At 46.8% G+C, this 23,469-nt stretch overlaps 1 pseudogene; it reads left to right on the top strand.

The window, feature by feature from the left end:
- The first annotated feature begins 13,182 nt into the window (after positions 1-13,182).
- On the top strand, positions 13,183-16,448 carry LOC112886507 (annotated as a pseudogene).
- The last annotated feature ends 7,021 nt before the right edge of the window (positions 16,449-23,469 follow it).

Raw genomic sequence — 23,469 nt, 5'->3', positions numbered from 1 at the left:
GCGATGGTAATTCCGAAATCATTTATTTTAAAATCACCTCGACCCTTCGGCTTCCGATCCGTATATGCCTTTTCGGCTTCCAACCAATATGACTGCCCTGTACCAATCTCCTCAGGAACCGTCACGGTGCCGATTCACTTCACCCCTTGATTTACCTTTATAAACTTACCCTCGGCAACTTCCCCAGACATCTTTCTCTCACAGCCATTATCAACTACACTCCTCCTCTACTTTCGCCATGGCTTCTTCTTCCTCTGCTTCCTCCATTATTTCTTATGAATCCAAATCCTCCCGAGAACCAACTCCAGAATACAACCCAATCGCCGCTTACGAAGTTCGTGCCCCCCTGCATTGGGATGCAGAGGAGTGGGACTTCCGTTACCAGTCAGAGGATGATGAGCCCCTGACTGATGGTGAAGATCTCGCGCTCTTCCTCGGGGCCGAGTTGGAAGAAGATGAAGACAACGCATCTTGGGGAGAAGACCTTTCTTCCTTGGAAGAAAGAGCCGATTCCTTCTCCTCCGAGGAAGACCCGATGGCAGGTACCTTCCTTTTTGGCGGGTCATCGGACGAAACTTCCGACGGCACCGAAGGAGCCGAAGACGATGACGGCTTTACTAGCAATGGTAGCGGGGACGACGTCGACGGCAGCAGCGATAGCAGTAGCAGCGGCACTAGCATTGCTCCGCCGTCCAAACGCCGCAAGACTTCTGGCGTGTACTGGTGGTAGGCCGTAGTATCCCCTCTAGGAGTAGTTAGCTCCTCTTTTGTATTTACTGCCTCGCTACGAACAAAATCTTCTTTTGTATTAGTAACTTTTCTTGTGCACAACGATCTGTTTAAGAGCCGATGGCAACGCATCGGCCTTAGAATATACTGATCCGGATCCGAAATAACCTTTCAATTCACTTTACCCTCCGCCAGTCTTCCAATCCGACACAAATCTCTGGAGATTCTGGGATCCAGGTTAACTCCGATCTCCTTTTGCTCGCAAACCCTAGCCGCAAGATCCTCCCTAGTCCTTGAGATGCATATCCGATCTTGCGCCGCCAAACCTAGATCCACTCTCCAGGGTCTCGATATAGGATTCCCGATGGTGGAGTCTTCGCGTACCGCCGCCGCCGTCTTCGGTCTGAAGGTAAACTCCGACCCCCATTAATTTAACGCGGCATCCATACATTTTACTGCGCGGTTCAGTGACTCTTTCCTCGGCAATCTTATTTTCTTGGGGTTTTTCAGGCTTCCGATATCTTCTTGCCGCACCCTTCTTCCCCTAATTCTTTCTGCCTCGGGCCTTGATCCTACGAGAAACCCATAGATCTGATCTCATCTGAAGCCAATTGAATCCCCTTCGTGAGTCAGGATATAGACCTAGAATCTTGGTCGGATAGTCTCCGCGCTTGGCCAAATCCCCCTGAAGGTTGGACAGTTTGGTACAACAGAGTAGCGGACACCTACCAGCCCTTATGGGAATCCATCGGAATAGCCGATGCTCTGTCTCTGTCCCTCTCCCCTCTTGAAAAAGATGAGAACCTTCTGAAGACCATCGGCTATTTCTGGTCTAACGCCTTGAATTGTTTTCTTTTCGGGCACAGCCCGTTGGCACCAACACTGCTGGATGTTGTGATGATCACCGGCTTGGACATATCATCAGCCTACCCTTCCGCTTACAGCCTCCGTGTAGTCCCTTTCAAACTGTCTTCCAAAACTGAATGTACTAACTGGAGCACATATCTGAACCAACACCAGAAAAGTAAGGGTCCTGTATTGGAGAAGGAGCACACAGCCTTTCTAAACCTATGGCTTGAACATTTCCTCTTCTGTGGCCCTTCCCTTGCCCCGACCAAGAATTACCTCTCCTTGGCATATGAGCTGGCCAGGGGTCAACCTGTTGGCCTTGGTAAACTATTTCCTGGGGAACTTTACAGATATCTCCACCTGATGACCTCTAGCCTTCTTTCTCAGAAGAAAGTCAGAACTGGTGGTCCATGGTGGTTCATCCAATTGTGGGTCCATCTTTATTTCCAAAGTTCCGACCCCAATTTCCCTTCTTTGGTCAGCAATTCCTTCCCTGATCTGAGTGGGAGACAGATTAGGTGCACTAGTTTCGGGCAGGCTTTGTACAGTCTCCCTGGCGGGAAATTGAATCCTCCAGATGCTTCCCGCTGGCTCAGGATTTTCTATAAAGGCCTTGATAACCCAAACTTTCTTCCTTATGCCGATTCTGAACTTTTCGAGAACCCGGCTACCTTCCGATTGGCCGATATTGCCCATGACGCCGACACTAGGCGCCTTTACTCCATTATGGTTCGGCCCTGCCTTCTCCCAGTTGGCATGAGTACCTCTAATCGGATCCTCAAGCCCGGTTACGAGTTCTATCAGCCCGTCGTAGCAGCCCGGCAGCTTGGTCTGGGGCAGGTACCTCCCCATTTCCTCCTCCACTTCTTGACATCAAACAGGGTGGACCTCCCTGATGCTTTGACCACCCAAAGGTGCTACAGTCTGTTTACAGACCTTCCCTTATCTGTCCCTGCCAATCTTACCTTCACTTCTTCGGCTGTCGACTTTGAGGGATGGTGGTCGATGTGGAAAACTCACATTTTCCGAAGAGCTTTGGGTCCGATGCTACAGCAAATCCATCCCGAGTATGACATTCCCGCCGGAGAGGTACCGCTTTTTGATTAGCGTTTCTTCTTTTAAGTTTTGCTAGACTCCTCCTGAATCCATTTTTGTCTGTTCAGCAAGAAGATGGCCCAGAACCGATGAACAATGATGGAACGCCCTTTTGTTTCCTGCCGGTTGCTCCTGTGGTCCTCTTCGGCAAGAATGCACCTTCTCCTTCAAAAAGCGTGATGCAGATCCAGCCGAGCACCGTTAAGTTGACCCCTAAACGAAAACGACTCTCTGAAGCTGTTGCCCCCCAGGCTCGCGCTAAGACGAGGAAGGTTCTTGTCAGAAAGGTCCGGAGGGAAACTACACCGTCTTCCCCTAATCCGGCATCTCCAGTCACCAACCAGGTTCGGCCCCTCCTCCTGCTTTGCAATCGGGCTTCTATTCATGTCTTCTTTAATTACACTCTCTTCTCCTGTAGCCTGCCGTTGTAGAGGTCTCCAGCGGGGAGGAGCCCCCATGCCAGAAGGGCTCATCTTCGGAGGTGCCAGAGGACGTGGATGCGCCTATCAGGGCTCTGATCACTCTCCGCGATCCTGGTGCGGCAATTCTGGAGGGTCCTTCTGCATCGGCTGATATCCCAGCTGCTTCGCCAGGCCCGCAGGCGTCAGTCATGACTACGTCCCTTGTTGGCCCTTGTCTGGAAGGACCCTCTACCGCCTCAGCTACTGCCGATCCCCCTGCACGAGAGGTACGTCCAACAGAGCCGACCGCTATCTCATCGGCTGTTGCTCTCGCAGGGCCGACCGCTATCTCGTCGGCTGTCGCTTCTTCTTCTGGGGGTGTGGCTCATATGGCCTCTGCCGCCACTGTTCATCTCTCGGAAGGGATGCACCCCCAAGAGCCGATCGTTCCTTCATCGGCTATTGCCACCTCCCTTTCGGGACAGGTATGTCTTTTTCTTTGTAATTACTTTGGTCTTCTCCCGCGATGCTTTGCTCACCCTCTTTTCCTCCAGTACCTGGATCTTTCAGAGCTCCTTGCGTTCGACCCTGCCTCGATCGGGTCGACCATATTGGAAGCCGACAACTCTCCCTTGGGCCTGACCAGCACTGCCGATCAACTCCTCCGCATGAAAGATCTTCTATCGGGTCCGATCTCCGCCCTGATTCAGGATTCCAGTGCAGTCAAGCAGATCCTTGATGAGGTCAACTCCCAGCTCCCTGTGAGCCTTCAAGCCAAGCTCTTGCCGGCCGGGTATCTTTCTTCTTTCCGAGCGGCAGAGGCTCGCCGCAGGATCGAGACTCGGCGTTCCCAATCGCTCCTGAGGACCATCATTGCTGAGATGTGCCAGTCGATCAACAAGAAGAAGGCCGCACTCGATGCTAAAGTTGACATATCTGCTTCTGCCCGACGACTTCACCTCCTGGAGAAAGAACTGGAAGACCTTGAAGCTAAAGTCCAGGCCACCATGCAGCGCATCCAAGAGGAGAAGGATCTTATCGTGGGTTCCAAGCAGGAGGTAGCAGTTTTGACCGCCGAGCTGAGGACGGACTTGGCCGAGCTGAGCAGCTTGAGCAAACAGGTGATGCCGGGGGTGGACGAAGAAGATGAAGCAGTACTTGCTGAAGTTGACCGCATCCGCCTTGACGCTATTGCTGCCATCGACGCTTTCCTTCAGCAAACCTGTCCAAGATAAACTTTGTGTTTTTTTATGCAGCGAACCTAAAGTCGATGGTGATACATCGGCTATTTGATAACTTGTGATGTTTGATTGCCACAAGCAGACTTCTAAAGTCGATGACATTACATCGGCTGTTCTAATCCCTTTTGTTAATGTGCAAGCCGATCACGCTCATTGGCCCTTTTTCCGTTTCCTGTCTTGCCGAAGCCAAGCATCGTCGACTTGTCGGCTTGTTGCCTGATGGGTGCCATCGGCTTTATTGTTCGTTAGCCCACATACTTGGGAAGTATTTCTTAAGGTGTTGGCCATTGACTGCTACTGGAAACTTGACGCCGTCCAATTCTTCAAGCATGTACGCGTTCCCGGGCAAGACCTGGTCAACCCTGTACGGCCCGTGCCAGTTTGGGGACCACTTGCCGTATGCCGCGTCCTTAGTTCCCAGTGGTAATACTGCTTCCCAAACCAGGTCCCCTACTTGAAATTCCTTCGGCTTAACCTTTTTATTATATGCACGGGCTACTTTAGCCTTATTTTCCTTAATCTTCTCTAGTGACCATAGCCTGAGTTCCGTGAGATCTTCCACATTATCACTCATCAGAGTAGCATATTCTTCAGTAGATAAGTCATTCTGGAATTCTACGCGTCTGGACCCGGCTGTAACTTCCCACGGTAACACGGCTTCCTGCCCGTAGACCAAATGGTAAGGAGAAGTTTTTGTCGCCCCGTGACATGATATACGGTATGCCCAGAGTGCTTCTGACAAAACCTCGTGCCAGCGTCTAGGGTATTCGTCGATCTTCCTTTTGATCAATTTAATAAGGCTCTGATTGGACGCTTCGGCCTATCCATTTGCCTGAGCATAATATGGAGACGATCTAATCAGCTTGATTCCCATATCAGCAGCAAACTTCTTGAATTCTTCTGAAATAAAAACCGAGCCACCGTCTGTTGTAATAGTCTGTGGAATCCCGAATCTGTGAATGACGTGTTCCTTGACGAACTGAATAACATCCTTAGATGCCATCGATTTCATCGGGACCGCTTCCACCCATTTGGTGAAATAATCTATGATAGCTAGAATGAACTGATGACCCTTGCTAGATGGAGGATTAATTTTGCCGATCATGTCCATACCCCAGCCTCTGAACGGCCATGGTTTAATGATGGGGTTCATCACGGACGCTGGCACCATCTGAATTTTTCCGAACCTCTGACATGCTTGACACCCTTTATAATACTTAAAACAATCTTCAAGCATGGTGGGCCAGTAGTACCCTGATCGCCTAATTAGCCACTTCATCTTGTGGGCCGATTGATGAGTCCCACACGTTCCTTCATGAACTTCATGCAGGAGCCGATTGGATTCAACCGGCCCCAAACACTTAAGCAGTAACCCTTCTAAGGTCCTATAAAACATATCATCCCCTATAAGGACATATTTCATGGCTTTGTATCGTATCCTCTTGGGTGCCCCCCGAGCCGAATCCTTCAAGTAATTGAAGATATCGGCTCTCCAATCTCCCTAGTCCAGGAAATACGCCTGATGATTTGAACCATCGGCTTTATACCCTGAAGCCAGCTGCGCCAGATCATTGGCTTCGGCATTCCGAGCCCTTGGTATCCAATAAAAATTAATGTACCTGAACTGGGCTATTAGCTCCTGGCATTGGACCCACATTGGGAACAGCAGCTCGCTTTCGCACCTGTATTCTTCTGTAAGTTGGGAGATTACCAATTTTGAGTCCCCGAAAACTTCCACTACTTCGGCTCCGGCTTCTAGAAGCAATTCCATGCCTTTACGTACCGCCTCATATTCCGCAAGATTGTTGGTACAGGCAACAGGTAATCTGATCGAGAAATAATACGTTGCCCCCCGAGGCGATACCAGTAAGACACCAATACCGCATCCGTCTCCGCAAACTGATCCGTCGAAGTACATAGCCCAGGCTCGTACGGAAAGTGCTGCTATATTGGTATTAACCCTCTCAGCAATGAGATCCGCTAATGCCTGCCCTTTAACCGCTTTTGCAGGTTGATATCGGATATCAAATTCTGATAACACGAACATCCATTTCCCTAATCGGCCTTTCAATACAGGAGCCGATAGCATATGTTTTATGACATCCGATTTGCAAATGACGATTACCTCAGCCGATAGCAGGATATGGCGAAGCTTGGTGCATGTAAAAAATAAACACAAACAAAGTTTTTCCATATCGGGGTACCTTGTTTCTGCATCCAACAATCTTCTGCTGAGATAAAAAACCACCCTCTCTTTGCCATCATATAATTGCACCATCACTGAAGCAATAGAAGTGTCGCCAACCGATAAATATATGTAAAATGGTCTATCTTGTTGTGGTGGCACCAACACAGGTGGTCTCGACAAATATTCTTTGATTTCTTCGAATGCCCGCTGGTGTTCTGCCCCCCAGCGGAACTCTTCATTGGTTTTGATTTTCACCAACTCCATAAAGGGTTCAATCCGCCCAGATAGGTTAGAAATAAACCTCCTGACGAAGTTAATCTTACCAATAAGTTGCTGGAGCTCCTTCTTGGTAGTGGGTGGCACCATAGTACGCACGGCTTCCTGGCTTTTCAGGCCAATCTCTATTCCTCTCTCATGAACCAGGAAACCCAAAAACTGTCCGGCTGTCACACCAAAGGTGCATTTTTTTGGGTTCATCCTGAGCCTGAACTTTCTAGTTCGTTCTAGAACCCGCCGTAGATCATCCAGGTGCCCTTCGACCGATGCTGACTTTACTACGACGTCATCGATGTAGATTTCCACCAGATTGCCGATCAGATCATGGAAGATGTGGTTCATGGCACGGTGGTATGTCGCACCGGCATTTTTCAAACCGAAGGTCAAAACCACGTACTCAAACAGACCCACCGCTCCGGGTACTCTGAATGCAGTTTTGTGTATGTCTTCAGGGGCCATGAAAATTTGATTGTACCCAGCATTACCATCCATGAAACTCAAAATCTTGTGACCGGCAGCCGCATTGATTAATATTTCTGCAACAGGCATTAGGTATTCATCCTTTGGAGTGGCCCTATTGAGATCTCTGAAATCCACGCAAACCCGCCACCGGCCATCTTTCTTCTGTACGGGTACAACACTTGAAATCCACTCGGCATATCTGCAAGCCCTGATAAATCCGGCTTCTAACATTTTCTCTATTTCCTTTTTCACTTCGACCAAGACATCGGCTTTCATCTGACGTATCCGCTGTTGGAACGGTCGAAATCCACTTTTGAGCGGGAGCCGATGCTCCACTATGCTCCTATCAAGTCCAGGCATCTCCGTATAATCCCAGGCAAAGCAATCGGCATATTCCTTTAACAGAGTTATCATCGGCTCTCGCAAAGACGGATGCAATTTCTTACTAATGAACGTTGGCTGCGGCTTATCCCCAGGATCAATATCTATTTCTTCAAGTTCGTCAGCCGATGTGAAACCGTACCCTAACTTCCCATCCTCCGTTAGATCAATGCTGCAGATGGGAAAGGAAAATGACAAAACGAATTCCGGCCGATCGTTAGTATCGGCCGATCCATATTTCTCATTACTTTCCAAGTTTTTATGAAAAGAATAAGGCCGGCTGTCAACGCTGGCCATCCCATAACAACTATGTAAAACACCTGTCATCAAAAATTCAATTTTTTGGGGCCGATTGCGCGAATCGGCCTCAATAGGTACATCGTAACAACTTTCTTCACGCAACTTTTCTATTCTGTAAGGCCAGTGGATAAGACCAGCCTTACTCCATTTTTTGTAGCCTCGATGCAATCACACCCTTCTAAGCTCATCCCTGAAATCGGCTCTTGATCCTCCGCATCCCATATGCTCATAGCGGCGTGCGAAATCTCAATCGAATCGTCTGCCTGAACTACTTCCACTTCGTCCCCATCCCACTGGATCAAACATTGATGTATTGTAGAGGGGATGCAACAGTTGGTGTGAATCCAGTCCCTGCCAAGTAAGATATTGTAGGTACTTTTGCTGTTGACAACGAAGAATGAAGTTGGGATGGTTTTGTTTCCAATGGTGAGATCTACACTGAGGACCCCCTGAGCTTCCGAAGTCTGCCCATTAAAGTCACTTAGCGTGACATTAGTCTTGATCAGGTCTCCGGTGGATCGCCCCAAATGGCGCAGAACTGAGTATGGCATAATGTTGACTGCCGCTCCCGTATCTACCAGCATTTTATTAACGGGCTGACCATTAATATACCCTTTAAGATACAATGCCTTCAAGTGCTTGTAATTCTTGGCTTGCGGCTTCTCGAATATCACCGGCCGTGGTCCCAAATCAAGCTGGGCCACTGATGGCTCTTCGTAGGTCTGAGCATGGAATTCTGCAGGAAGTACGAAAACCATGTGTGTACCAGCCGATACCTTCTCATCGGCTTTTGTCAACTTGGGCCGCCATTCTTTCCTTGAAGCGCGCGACTTCTTCTCCTGCACATAATGAACTTGTTCTGCCAGATCCGGCCGCGCTTTCTTCAATGTCTCGATGTATCTGGCCTCAGCTTCCTCCAGGCTACGTAGCCTCTGAACCCTACGCTTCTGTGAACGATTTAGTCCATCCGGGCACCAACGTGGGCGATGACACCTATCCTCCTCTTCATCTTCCCTTCGTGGTGATCGAACCCGCTCTTGCTGAGTTGGCGCAGGTCTTAACCGCCCGAAAACTAACTCCCTTGCCTCTGGCTTCATAGATCCACACTTTGGGCAATCCCTGTTAGTAGGCAGTCGGTTCATACCGGAATCCCAACAGTACCTGAAGAACGGGCAGTGCCAATGATCGCGGGCATCTTCGTGCTTCCTCAGGCGCTTCCCGGTGCGTTGCTCATACTCCTCTTCCTCAGATTCCTGCTGGAGGCGCTGCTGGTACTAGTACTCATATTTCCTAAGAAGATTAGAAGAGGTTGGTTGTTGATTCCTTACATACCTTACTTGTTCTTCTGTGACGTATTCTTTTTTATCTTTTTGGGGCCGATTGCTGGGATCAGCCTCCTTATTTTTGGCCTGGTGCCGCGATGCCACCCCTGCCATGTTGATGCCGAGCGTGAAATCCAGCTGTCGCCTTGCAGATCGGTCATGATGTTCTACCATGTTTACACCAGGAAAAGGCTGAGTGTCTACCTTCATAGCGGTCTGGCCCAGGATCAATCGGCCCTGTTCAATAGCCGATTGGATTTGCCGACGGAGCTCCTTGCAATCACTCGTGCCGTGAGTAAAAGAATCATGCCATTTGCAATATGATCTTCCTTTCAATTCCTGCGCTGTGGGGGGTTTGTATCCTTCTGGAAACTTCAACTGCTTTTCTTTTAATAATAAGTTGAAAATTTGTTCCACTTTGCTCACATCGAAATCAAACCCCTTTGCCGGTCCTGTTTGCTTTACCCACTTGCACGATACGGGATTTGCACCACGAGCCCATTCTGCAACCGATACTTCCGCTTCTTCCCCGGAGTCATCGGCTTCTTCAGTATCAGCTAGCGCTACTTGGCGCTTAAACTTTTCTTGGTACAGCTCAGGGTGACGCTGCTCGTGTGTCGTCAACTTCTGAACAAGATGCGCCAGAGAAGTGAATTCCAATTGAAAAGCCAGATCTCTAATCGGCTTCAATAACCCTAGTGACGCCAATTCCACAGCTTTCTTTTCTGAAATCCGTGTTGAATAACACCTGTTCTTCATCTCCCTGAAGCGTCGAATAAACTCTGCCACAGTTTCTCCACGCTTCTGCCGCATCAGCGCCAGGTCGGCAATCCCTGCTTTCTGCAGTTTCTGAATGATACTGAATATGAAATTGTTCTTCCAGCTGCTTCCATGTACGGATAGAGTCTGGACCTAATGACGTATACCATCCGAAGGCCTGTCCTGTGAGCGATTGCGAGAAAAACCTTACTCGCAATGGATCCGATACAGAAATCATACCCAACTGTGCCAAATATCGGCTCACATGCTCGATAGAACTAGAACCTTCTGCCCCATTAAATTTGGTAAACTCAGGGAGCCGATACTTGGGCGGCAATGGAATTAGATCATAATCGCTTGGATACGGCTTTGTATAGCCGATCGCTCTCCTCTTTGGTAATATGCCAAACTGATCCCTCAGAATGGCACCAATTTGCTCCGCTGTTTGCAACCCGGGGGCCAAGTGCATACTGTCGTGACTCGGCCCTGTAGCATAAGTTGCTAGCCATGCTTGTTTATCCGCGTCAGCTCCAGAAACCCCTCCAGCTACTTTCTGTGCAGAATGTACCGGGTTATTACTGTCCAGAATATATGCACACATGTAACCATGTGGGATTTCCTTGGGTGGCTCGTTGAAGAACTGGTGGTCCGTGGGATCACCCCCCACTTTGTAAACCACATAAGCTGGAGCACCATGTGATTCCGCCGCCGCAAGCGCATAAGGCAATGGAGGTCTGGTCTGGAATGGCAACTCCCCTTTATGGCTTCCCAAAGTAGGCCCAGTCGGAGAATGTTGATGCTTCATAATTTCTTGGACCACTCGCAAAGCTACACGCTCGAAAGCGTTAACCAAACTTTCAGAATGCCGGTGCGGCGAATGAGCCACCGCATAATTCACCTCTTGCCGCAAAGCTCTGGTACGGTCTTCAGATGGGGTAGACAGATCTACTCCGTCAAGAGCACCCTCAGGTGAAAACCCTCTCCACCTGACATCGTGGCTACGGGTCCTTTCGAAAGAGCCGATGAGATCGGCCTCAAATTGAGCCTTGATTTCATCATATCTCTGCTTATGCTCGACAGAGAGCTCCTCGTAGGTGATCGGATCGTCTCTCGCCATCCCGCCGTCTGTGATTGACGGAGTCGATGGTGTCGAGGAAGCCAATGCAGATGATGTTGATGGTGACGAAGTCGAGGAAGATGGTGTTGATGATGATAAAGTCGATGAAGATGGTGTTGATGATGATGAAGTCGATGAAGATGGTCCCACCGGGCGTGCCAGAATATGTTGTCGATCGAAACCCACCGACGAATAACGACAGGCAACACGAGGAGCCGGGAGGCTCCCGGGATGGCTGGTGGGCCCCGGTCCCTCGGTCAACGGCCCAGCGATCTGGCGCACACCCTGGCTTGGAGTCGCTAGGCGTGCCACCTGATCCTGCACCCGATCAGGAAGGTGTGATTGGTAAGATTCCTGTAAGCGCAGACACTTGTAAAGGTTAGTCCGAGCCGTGATCGGCTCATCGCTCCTCCCCGGTATCGGCTATGAAGAGCTGATTGCATCAATACCGGATCGGATCTTTGGGACAGGCAATGTGCATATATAATAATAAAGTAAAGCTTGCTTCATAGATATCAATCCAATCCAATCTACAACAACTAAGCCCTCACTACACGATCGGAACATCCTACACGTGATTGAGCCTAACGAATACGCAGAAGCACCAGAATAATCAACCTAAATAAAGATCCTAAAAACAGCTGAAGAGCCGATTCCTAGAAAAACCTCTACTCAGGCTACGATCCGATACTAACATACTGCCGGAACTTTCAACTCGTTTGCAAGGCCTAATCATGCACATATCGAGCTAAATCTCTAATAGATAGAAACCAGGCATAATAGATTGGATCTATTAATACGAACAAAGCAAGACGCAACCACCGCATTCATGATTGAACGTGATGGTTGCGGGGCGCGCAAGAACAACGAACAGAGCATGATCATGGTATAAAGAAAATAACATTACTCTATGCGCGCTGCGATAACTAATGCTACTCACCATCTACAAGGCTTCAGAACGAGCAACATATGAAACGAGCAAGCAAGGGCAATGCGCCCCCGATCACACAGAGCGTGATCAGGGCCGCATGGCACTTACCCGATGAAAACCCTGTAACAGGGGAGGCGATGCGCCGTGAGTTGTTGATGAATGATTCTCTTTTTTTGTTTATTCGTGGTACATATTTATAGTCCGTAGACTTGTTCTCTTTTAACTAACCCTAACAAAACACAACACGAATCCTAACTGCCTATATCTGAGTTTACACGGCCTTACTGGCCCCAAACACCCGTACAGGGTCCGATCCGCAAGCTCACCGTAACCATCTCCTAGGCCCTTCTTGCTCCACGGCCGACTTTTGACCCGTCTAGAATATAGCGATAACACTTTGTCAACTTAACCTCTGGACAAAGTTAAGCTCGATTTACTTCCCCAAACTATTTCAATTGGTCCAATATACCATCTATTAAGATTTCTCTTTTTTATTTCTCCATGTACAAGTGGAATTTTAACTTTAAATTTTGCAATATGACTTATAATTTGATGCCCTATACTAGAAAAATACATTATGAATTTTTGATGATTACAGTTCATGCAGAATTGTATCTCTATGATCAATTTCGTATTAAATCTTCCTAACTATGAAAATGACCATGAAAAAAAATTTAGTGTATTTTTAACATAAGGCACCATTTCTCGATAAAATTTGAACTTAAAATTCAATTTGCAAGAAAATAAAAAAGAGAAATATCAATAGGGTGTAGATTGGATCATTTGAAATTGTTTGAGGAGTCAAATGATGTTAAATTTTGATCCGAGAGTTAAGCGGACAAAGTAGATTAGTGATGGAAATAAAATTAACCTTTCCCCCATTGAAAATAGTGTCGTTGCCACCTGCGACAAAACTTCTTCCATAAATAGCATGTTAAGTGTCTATGTCTAAACGCCTATGCAAGCTACATGCATGCAAGTTTCCATTCCACTGCCGATATAACAAGAGAAAATCTCTTGTATACCATCAAAAATTTATCTCATCCCTTCTATACCATTAATATTTAAACCATTCCTTCAGTGCTATTAGAAATTTAACTCTATCAATTCTATGCTATTTCCGTTATATTTATAGAAGAACACAAGTTAACGCCGTTAAAACAGATCCATGCGATATCATCCTTCCATTTTAGCCCTCCCTAACCTTATCCTCAGTTACCGTCACCCACATCACAAATCGCCAACTGCCGGCCTCCTGGTGCTCGCGGCGCTCGCACCGCTCCCACGCACGGCGCGCCGCCCGCCCTGCCGCTCCTGGTCGAGCGCGGCCTGCGCCGCGTCTGACGGGCGTGGCGCTCCCAGTTTTCACGCGGTTCGTCGGGCGAGCGCGCAGCGGGCGTCGGGCGCGCCGCCAAGGCCCCTCCGCGCCGCGGCCGGCAGCAGGCACGCAGCGGCCCGCGCGGCCCCTCCGTGCTGCGGCCTGTCAGCAGGCACGCAGCCCGCCACGGCCAATGATGCGACAGCTGGGCTTTGCCACCGACCATGTCGTCACCTTTTTATTTCAGGGGGATGGATCGGATGATGGCCGGCATGAGGATCGTGGAGCAGATTAGCACGGGCGTTGCCTGGATCGTGGAGGGGTAGCCCGCTACAGCTGCTGCTTAGCTCGGGTCATGATGCGCGGTGAGATCCTAGATGGCGTCCGTCATGCGCGGACCAGCAGAACGCTCTACAGGGGTAATTTTGTCTTTTTCACTTTCCCTTAAGAGCCAATGATAGCACTGTGACAGGAATGGCATAGGAGGGATAGAGTTAAATTTCTAATAGCATTGAAGGGATGACTTAAATTTGGTGATATAGAAGGGATGATAAATTTTCGATGGCATACAAGAAATTTTCCCCCAAACGTTTACTTCATGCTCGTGTTAAAATCTGAATCATCTTGAAGGGGTGTTGAAAGTTTTCAAAAGCTGGAGATTTTCTTATGCCAACTAATAAAGTCAATTTAAAGGAATCATATATGCGGTCTTTACAAGATCTAATGATAATGTGCAAATTTTGATTTATTTATTTCATTCACGAGACCATTCAAAATGCTTACTTTCTGCCTGGGTGTAGCTAGCCTTTTTCAAGGCGTAAAATTCTAACTATCTAACCTTTTATGCGAAACAAGCTATCGATTTCATTTCCATCGGAGTTAGCTATCTAAACTTTCACTTCTTAAAAGCTACTGAATAGACTTGTTTTGCTAGTATTATTTGAATCGACATTTGAATTTTCGAGTTAAACCTCTGAATCTGCGTCTTGAATCGTTGGAAGTTCTGAAAAGTTGAAAATCTTCAAATACTAGCTAAAACTATGTTTTTGTTGTTGAAACTTCCTTCTGTTACGTTTGTGTTCACTAATCAGCCAACTAGTTAACTACATTCGTTGGATACATATATATCCCACTCACGAGCTAAGCGTGACATGAAGTTGAAGCCGTGTATATATTTGTCGAGCTTAGCTAACTTAATATCCTTGCATTACCATTTTCTACGGTTCCTGTTCCTGCGTACGTGTTTTAGGAAGAAAATGATGTTTGATGATAAAAGTAACTGAAACAATGATACAATACAGGATATAATATCTACAATGTGTCACAAGCTCGAAACTGACAGATCATAGCTAGTTCGTTCTCCAAATGATTGCAGAGTAACATGGCTAGTTCGTTCTCCAAATCATTGCAGAGTAACATGAATGCATGCAGTTCATTCTTCTTGACAGCAGTGCTTCTGGAAGTGGACGAATTAACGGCCGGCCCACTCACCACACACCATCATCTGTGGCACCCCGCATCCGAATCCTCATCACCCGCATCAACGAGACCTCCTCGGAGTTCCACACATGCCCCAGCGCAGCAACATGTCCATCGCCGTCAGCAGCATCCTCCTCGAAACAGCGTCCGGCACCGTCAACGACGACGTGCCCGGAGTACTTCCGGTACATCCACTCGGACCTGTCGCCGTGGCGCGACGCGGGGATCACGCGGGAGACGGTGGAACGCGCGCGCGACAAGGCGACGGCTGGTGGTGGTGGCCGGGCGCGCCTACGTGGAGAAGTACCGCCCCGCCTTCCAGACAAGGGACGTGTTCACGCTGTGGGGAATCCTGCAGCTGCTGGCACGATACCCGGGGCGCGTCCCGGAACTGGACCTCATGTTCTTCTACGACGACACCCCCGTGGTGCACGCCGCAGCCTACCCCGACCCGTCCATGGCGCCGCCGCTCTTCATGTACTGCAAGAACGACAGTGCGCTGGGCATCGTCTTGCCAGACTGAACATTCGGGGGCTGGCCGGAAGTGAACATCCGGCCGTGGGCGCCGTTCCTGGAGGAGGTGGCGCGCGAGATCCGGCTAGTGCCCTGGCTCGACAGGGAGCCGTACGCGTTCTGGAAGGGAAATCCCGATGTCGGGGGCTTGCCCAGTGACCTTATGCGATGCAATGCCTCCGACAACGGCAAGGACTGGAACGCGCGCCACGTCAGGCAAGATTGGGAAGATGCCGACTGGAATGGCTTCAAAGACTCCAATTTAGCGAGACAATGCACCTACACGTACGGGATCTGACCGGTAGAGCTCAACAATGTCTGAACATTCCTATATCAAATAATGTGGCCACTGTATGCAGGTACAAGATCTATGTTGCAAGGGAGAACGTGGTCAGTGAGCCAGAAGTATATCCTGGCCTGTGGCTCTCCGATGCTGCGCATTGACACACCCTTCGACGACTTTTTCTCCCGGGGACTCGTCGCCAGCAAGCATTACTGGCCCATTGACGCTGCCCGCATGTGCCCATCCATCAAGTCGGCCGTCGACTGCGGCAACGCCCACCCAGTGCAGGCGCAGCGAATGGGTGAGGAGGGCAGCAGCTTCGCCCGGGACGAGCTGAGCATGGACTATGTCTACGACTACATGCTCCGCCAGCTCACTCAGTATGCCAGGCTGCTCCGGTATAGACCCACCGTCCCGGAGAACGCCACCGAACTCTGCCTGGAGTCCATGGGCTGCCCTGTGGATGGCCGTGCTGGTGAGTTCATGATGGAGTCCATGTAAAAGTATGTCGCCGACTATGAGCCTTGCTCGCTGCCTCCACCTTTCACCTTAGGTGGCCAGAGGGTCGAGGAGGTGGGCAGCAAAGTGAAAAGGATGGAGGAGCAAGAGTGGAAGGAAACTTAGATGGACTGCACATCCATGTCAAGGATGGTTAAATATTGGTATACCGTACCACAAAATAATCAACAAAAGTTTAGTATACCGTCCATAGGAACTAACCATGTAACGATTGAGTTGCAATTTGCAAATGATAAAAATAGTTGAAGCAATGTAGGTAAAATGCCTCTCAAACCTCTTGTATTTGTTAACAGTAATGGCAAATATTTGATGGTATGGCAGGGTAGAATGAGTTTTTATCTCTAGGATTTATTAAGATCTAAGCCACCATTTATTTTGCGGATAATATGAGATTAAACTTTGAGATATCTGATATCAGACTGATATCCGACCTTCAAATTCAATATCCACAAAAAAGTTCTGGATTTGTACGGATATCTAAAAAAACATCAGGATATCTAAACTAAAAATAATATCAAAATCAGTATCAGAACCTCTTTGACCGTTAGACATGCATAATATCCACTCCATCTGCACCCATATTTGCCACTCCTTGTCAGTTGTCACATAATTGAAGCAGTACATAATGCCATATTTTTTAAAAGGAAGAACAATGCTAACTTTGCACAATAATTCATTAAAGGATTTAAATGCAACAAGAAACAATTTTAACAATTAAGTTGCCTTAACTTGCTTAACTTAATATGATAACAACCACAAAGTACTCATCCAACACATTCAAAATCATTGTGTCAAGATGGTTTTTGAACTGTTTGTCATTAAAGGACGGTAATGTTTCACATATGTCAAAGGAAACAAACTATCTGCTGTTTGTTTTACGCACACCATTAAATAAAATTGGCTTCATTTTGTACATAGTCCATTTGAGAAACTTCTCTACAGTTAATACATTGACATGTGTCATTTTTTAGTAATTTTCAGAGCATTACCGTGCTTCTTATGGGTTCTTCTTCCTAACCTCTGACCCAGTGCCTTGGTCGATTAGGCAATGTGCCTATAAAAACCAGGCATTGAGAAGTGTTTGCATGTGAATGCCAAAATTGAAAGAAAACACACTATTTGCAAATGTCAGTTCATTGTGTGTGTATCTGTGTGAATAGGTAAAAAAAAAGTCACAAAGAGTGGAAGTGTGTGGACAAGTGACAAAAATTGTGCGTGGGAATGAGTGGTATAGTCCACTATTTCTTTCAAGTTTTTTTTTAATTTTGAACATGTCGAATGTGTTAAAATTTTTATTTTTTTCCCAATTTTGAGCATATAGGTTCATGTGTGGGCTACAGAAGTTGCATAGCAAGAACTTGAATCTTGGTCTGAAATTATATATGTTGCCTATATATGTCTTCAAGTTAGATAATGTTTGTGTAAAGACTTGTTTTAAACTCATTGGGGAAATTTATGAGTTGATAAAACTTATGTCCTCATAGAGAGTTCCATCAATTTGGTCCAAAAATTTAAGAAACAATCGAAGCAGTAAGTAATGGCATGTCTCGAAGACATGTGGAATTATAAGGGCATGTAATGGTAGATCTACAAAAGTGAAAAGCATAATGTGTAAGGATCGATGGCCCAAGAAGAAGGGTTGAATTGAGAATTTTTCAAATTTGTAGTGCATAGAAAAAATAAACCTTAGCCCATAGTTCTAATGATGCCCAATCTACAAGATGATCATCCTAGTAAAGGTAACACACTAGCAAGATTACAACCAAAGCAGCAAACAAGCAAGGAAGCAAAACTCAAGTAAATAGTAAAATTAAATATGAGAATGTAAACATTGAGAGAACGAAGACACAAGATTTTTCTCGTGGTATCAAGTTCAGGCTCCACTAGTCCATGTTGGACCACCCACTAAGGATATTGCTCCCTTAAGCCACAAAGACTCAAGTGCTTCACTAGACATACTCCTTCTTCATCACTAGAACGGCGAGCTTCTCACCATGTACAAGCAAGGGGCTCCCAAAGTCTTCAAGTGTCCATGGGATCACCAAGACCGTTTATGTGTCGTCAACCACCAAGAGTAACAAGTTCTCAGCTCTTACTTGACTTACACTAAGCTGGTCACTAGCTAGATGCACACTTGCTTCTCTTCTAATAACCCATCTCCTCAATCATCAAACCATGGGCACTCTATTCTCTTCTTTCGCTCTTGCTCATTTTCAATAGCAATAGGGTGGCTTCAAGCGTTTAGGGTGTCAAGAGCAGCTCAAATGAACAGGGGTGGGGTGTATATAGGCTAGAGATCAAGATGTAGTTGTTGCCAGCAACTCACCTAAAAAGGATAAAATGGATAAAGTACCGGATCATGGGGTACTGACGTAGGTTTCTGCCAGACCCGGTGCCACGGGTGTTGGTGTTTCTTATGCTCCAATAGAATTCATATTCCGTAAGCGCACAGATTCACCGCTGTAGCACTTCACCTTGAAGTATTCCAAGGTATCGTAAATTTTCTCGGGTAGGCACTATGGTTAAAGAGTATCGAAAAATTGAATGATAAAGTTTACCAGAGATATCAACCCACTAAACTAGTGGGGGTAAGTCAGATATGATAAGATAAGATAATGGCCAAGCGATGATCGTCTGACATAGGAGACTCTAAACCTTAGAGCGGCAAGGTAGCTGGGAGGACAACGAGCGAGAAAGACTCCTAAAATACTTCTAAACTAACGAGCTAGCCGCACTAGACTAAACCTTGCTTCTAACCAGTTATCGTGAACCTAGAGCTTACTTCGGTGGCTGGAATAGGAAGGACTGCAGAAAGGGGTGAGAGGGGAGTCCAACGGCAACCTGCTACTATGCTATGAAAGCACCCGAACGTGGTGGACTACAAAGGACGGACAGGGTTGTCACCACATACCGCCTACCACACTGTTTGTGGGGTGGAACACACTTCCTAGCTAACACTAAGCCAGACACCACGTCTGCACTCGGTGTTAGGATTTCTCTTGACGCGTTCACGAGAAATCCCCCTCAACCTAGGGAACTGACTTGAACTCCCTAGTCCGGGCGAGAAAACCTACAAGATAAGATCCCGAAAAATAAGAAAGATAACAAAGCCTAAGCTAGAGGAAAGGTACTTCCGCACACAAGTTGGATAACTTGGAAAGGACAAATAAATGCGGAAAGTAAAGCTGACTTAAAAAGTAAACAAGATAAATTATATTGATAAAATGTCAAAGGGAGCTTTACCAGACTTCCGATGATGACTCTGGAATCTAGAGACAAGCTCGACTCGACTGTAACTCCCAGACTAATAAATCTAACTCTAGAAAGTGAAAAGAGAGAAGACAACTTCTTGGTGTGTGTTTACAAGTGATGGAGGGCTAAGGATAGCGTCGGTGAAACGGTTGTGGAAGTTGCATGACTTTCAGGCCGACCGGCCTTAGATCTGCACCGCCTTCAAACTTGCGGCTTGGATTGAGTCCTCGAGGCGGTTGCGATAACTGCCGGGGTAGCATCTCTGTCTTGGCATGAAAGAAGAGCCCGGCCGGCCTAGGATGGTGGCTGCATGGCACCGCCTTTCTCCTGGACGATCCTGATGCTCTCCTGGTGTCAATGGAAGTGGCACCTCAGATATTTGTCCGAGTCCTGCATGCAAGTGAGCCCTTCAATCCATGGGTGAAGCCTTTCGGATTATTGGATCAAACCAACTTGATGTGCATGGCTCAGGGACATTGTGGGTGTGTTTCCTTGCCCTTGGATCAGTGATGTGAACCCAAAACGTGGCATTTGGATTCAGTGCCAGGCCGCCGGACTAGGGCGGTCGGCCTAGGATTTTCCCAATTTGCCTCATTTTTGGTTCATCTGTTCCTGTATTCACAACTCATCCAAAACTTGTGAAATTTTATAGAAATAAGTAAATTATGTATGGAACATAGTGCAAAACTTTGTTTATTCCCGAGAATTGATGGTCACAATGTATTTTAGTAGCTGTCAACACACCCCCAAGCTTAGACTTTTGCTCATCCTCGAGCAAAGCTAAAACTTCAGGCTCTGTGGATCAGGAGTTGTGTCGATGTTCACACCCTACAGGTACCTTGTGCACAATGTATTACTCTACCCCGTATGTACTTGAATAAGTTGGCTCGTACCTTGGTTTCCGGAGTGTGGGGCTTACCCGCATTTCATCCCTCATCTTGGGCAATTGAGAGACTGAATAGTCTTCACCAAAATATTTCTGCTTCCTGTTCAGGTTCCTTCTCAATTTTTTTTCAAAAAAGGTTTAAGAATCCCCCATTGGTACTCTCAAAAAGCTCAAGGTGTATAGTCCTCACCATGGTCAAAATTTTTGACCACCTTCTTCCTACTCTGAAGCTGATATGTGGACTTATGGGTAGGAAGAGTGTAGCATACCTTGGTTACATATGTTGCCAAGCCGAAGAGTGGTTTGCAAGAGATTGGTACCTGATCAAATCCCGATCTTATGGAAGGTAAAATGTTCGAGGGAGAGGGAGGAAATGGACTCACACTTGGAATATTTCTGGTCTTTGAACTCCTTATTTTGCATTTTTTTGAAGGGAGGTATGGGTCTTTGTCTTCCTCTTTCTCTTTTGTCATATCTCTCTCTCTCTCTTTTTCTTTTTTTTGACGTAGAAGATGACCCATACTCCATGCTAATAGAATATTGGAATGGAGCTTTTATTGGATAGACCATTCTTGGATGGATGGGATCACTGTGGAGATTTTGGGCTTTGTTGTGAGTGGGATTGTCTGGCAAAGGTGGATGTCACTACCTGGGGTAGGTAATTGACATGCCAGACATTTTGAGGCTAGCAAAACAATGGGTACGCAAGGAGAAAGATCGGTAGATGACAAGTACCTTCCTTGAACGGACTCACCATTCGGCACAGCTCAAAGCAACTCAAGATAGCTTATATCAGTTCAGATGATAAGACATTATGGCTTTGGATAGGACATGTAAACCAAAGGGGATATCTTTACCATGATTCATTTTTAAAGAAATTCTGAGAGGTTCCCTACTAGAGCATGCAGTTTTATTCCAGTTCCAACTATCTCAAATCTCACAACAACCTAGACTTGGAAATCAAGCTCAAGCACCCACAAAACCAGATTTTCAATAATAACAATTTTCATGTGCCAACAAGTTCAAGTACTCGGAGAGTAAAAAGTTGTATACAAGGCGCTTGCAAAGCATGAATAGAGCAACTATTCATCATTTCCAAGATAAGAGCTTACACGGATTTCCACACATATGAGTTGGGAGTGTTTTTTTTATGCAGTGCAAAAGAAACTAAAGTTTGAAATTTAAACATGCACTTCGCAAATTATGCAAGGAAATTATGCAAGGAAATAAACTATCCTATATGCAAATGCAAAGAATGGATAACTATCATGTTACCTTATGGCGAGAGCTCGAGTTTTGAGTCCTGAGCAGGACTCTCCATACCTTGGGTTCAATTGTCATCACCGGATGAAGGTGTCGTTAGTGATGACACTTGCCATGTTTTTCTTGCGGACATTCTTGCTGCGATCTCTTTCCACTCGAGCTCCAAAAATTTCTTACGTTGGATCCTTCGCTTCATGTTCCATTGGTTATGCACCTTGGTCTCCTCTCGAATTTGGAGATTCTCCATGAACTCTATGAGGGCGTCGATGGATGGGGTAGATGGCTTCTCCGGCTCTTTCTTGGACTTCTTCCGGTTGAATGTCTTGACTTGGGAGCATTGTTCAACCTTCAGTCTGAAGGCGAATCTCTCCTTCTGCCCATTGATGTTGAGCTGAATTTCTCTAGCTCCCACATCAATGTGTGCATTTGTCATGCTCAAGAATGGCCTTCCCAAAATGAGAGGAATCTTGGTGTCGACTTCCATGTCGAGAACAACAAAATCAATGGGGATGTAGAAATTCCGTATTTCATCGGAATATTCTCGGCAATTCCCACGGGGTAATGAACCGATTGGTCCGCTAGCTGCAAGCATATAGCAGTAGGAGCAGGCGCATGATCGTTAAGTGTGTCATAAACTACCTTTGGCATGGCGCTGACGCTTGCCCCCAGATTGCAAAGAGCGTGCTTTAAGTGTTGGGCTCTGATTGAACATGTGATGGTGGGGCATCCTGGGTCCTTCTTCTTCTTCGGGAGAGGATCGAGTATAACTGTGCTACACTCCTCCGTAAGCTGTACGATCTTGATGGTTGGTAGGGCCCTCTTGTTTCCAAGGATATCCTTGAGATACTTGGCATACGTGGGAACCTGCATAGCATCAAGAAGAGATATGTTAACATAAAGCTTCTTAATTACCTCAACGAACTTGCTGAATTGCTCGTTGGCCACCGGCCTCCTTCTCCGTTTCAGAAACGGTAAGGCAGTTGTATCGTGGTACTCTCGGGAAGCCCTTGGGACTTCCTCAGTTTCTCCCTAGGTAGCAGTGATGGACTTGTCGGCCTCTTCCTGCACTTCATCATCAGCATTAGTATTCCTGGTGGTTACGGTCTTCCGCCGTTTACCTACATCCTGCGAAAAAAGTGGTTCCTGTATGGACTTTCTAGCCCGGCAGTCACCGCATTCACACTTTCCTTCTGGTTCACTTCCGGTTGCCCGAGTAGCTTTCCCGTATTTTGGTTAGGGCAAGATGAGGCCCACTGAGCTACTTGAGTTTCTACCACTTTATTGAAACTCAACTGATTTTTAATAATAGAGTTAAAACCCTCTAGTTGTGTGGCCAAAGACTCCAAAATTTTATCATTAACTTGAAATTTCTTACTAATGTTATCATTTATTTGTTTTTGACCATACACTAATTCTTTAAGAGAAGGCTGAAAATTGTTATTAAAATTGTTACCTTGCTGTTGGCCGAAGAGGAGGTCAGGCTTGGAGTTCCAACCTTGCTGAGGACGGTAGCCTGAGTTATTAGGATTGCTATTCCCAATGAAATTCGTGTCCTCTTGAGTTGATGGGAAATCATTGCCCGAATGCCCAGTATTGCCACGTGTCTCACATGTGATCCAAGACTCCATGATCTGGTTGACCTCCTGGTGTGGAGATTCTAGCTTTTTTATGAGAAGAACCATCTTGGCTGCCAACATATCTACACCATCTATCTAGTGTACTCCTTTAGCACGGGCTGGCTGCCTATCTCCCTTCCAACTCTGGTTGGAGGCAATCTTGTCAATGAGCACCTTAGCTCTTGCAACATCGAGAGAGAGGAATGCTCTTCTCGCTGTTGCATCTATGTGATCTTGCGCTTGCTAGCTCAGGCTATGGAAGAAGTTCTGAATGATAAGCCATTCCTCC

The sequence above is a fragment of the Panicum hallii genome, chromosome 3, assembly GCF_002211085.1.
Source record: "Panicum hallii strain FIL2 chromosome 3, PHallii_v3.1, whole genome shotgun sequence".
In the NCBI taxonomy this organism is placed as follows: domain Eukaryota; kingdom Viridiplantae; phylum Streptophyta; class Magnoliopsida; order Poales; family Poaceae; genus Panicum; species Panicum hallii.
Note: the sequence above shows the minus strand (reverse complement) of the source record. Positions and strands in the feature narration are given on the sequence as shown.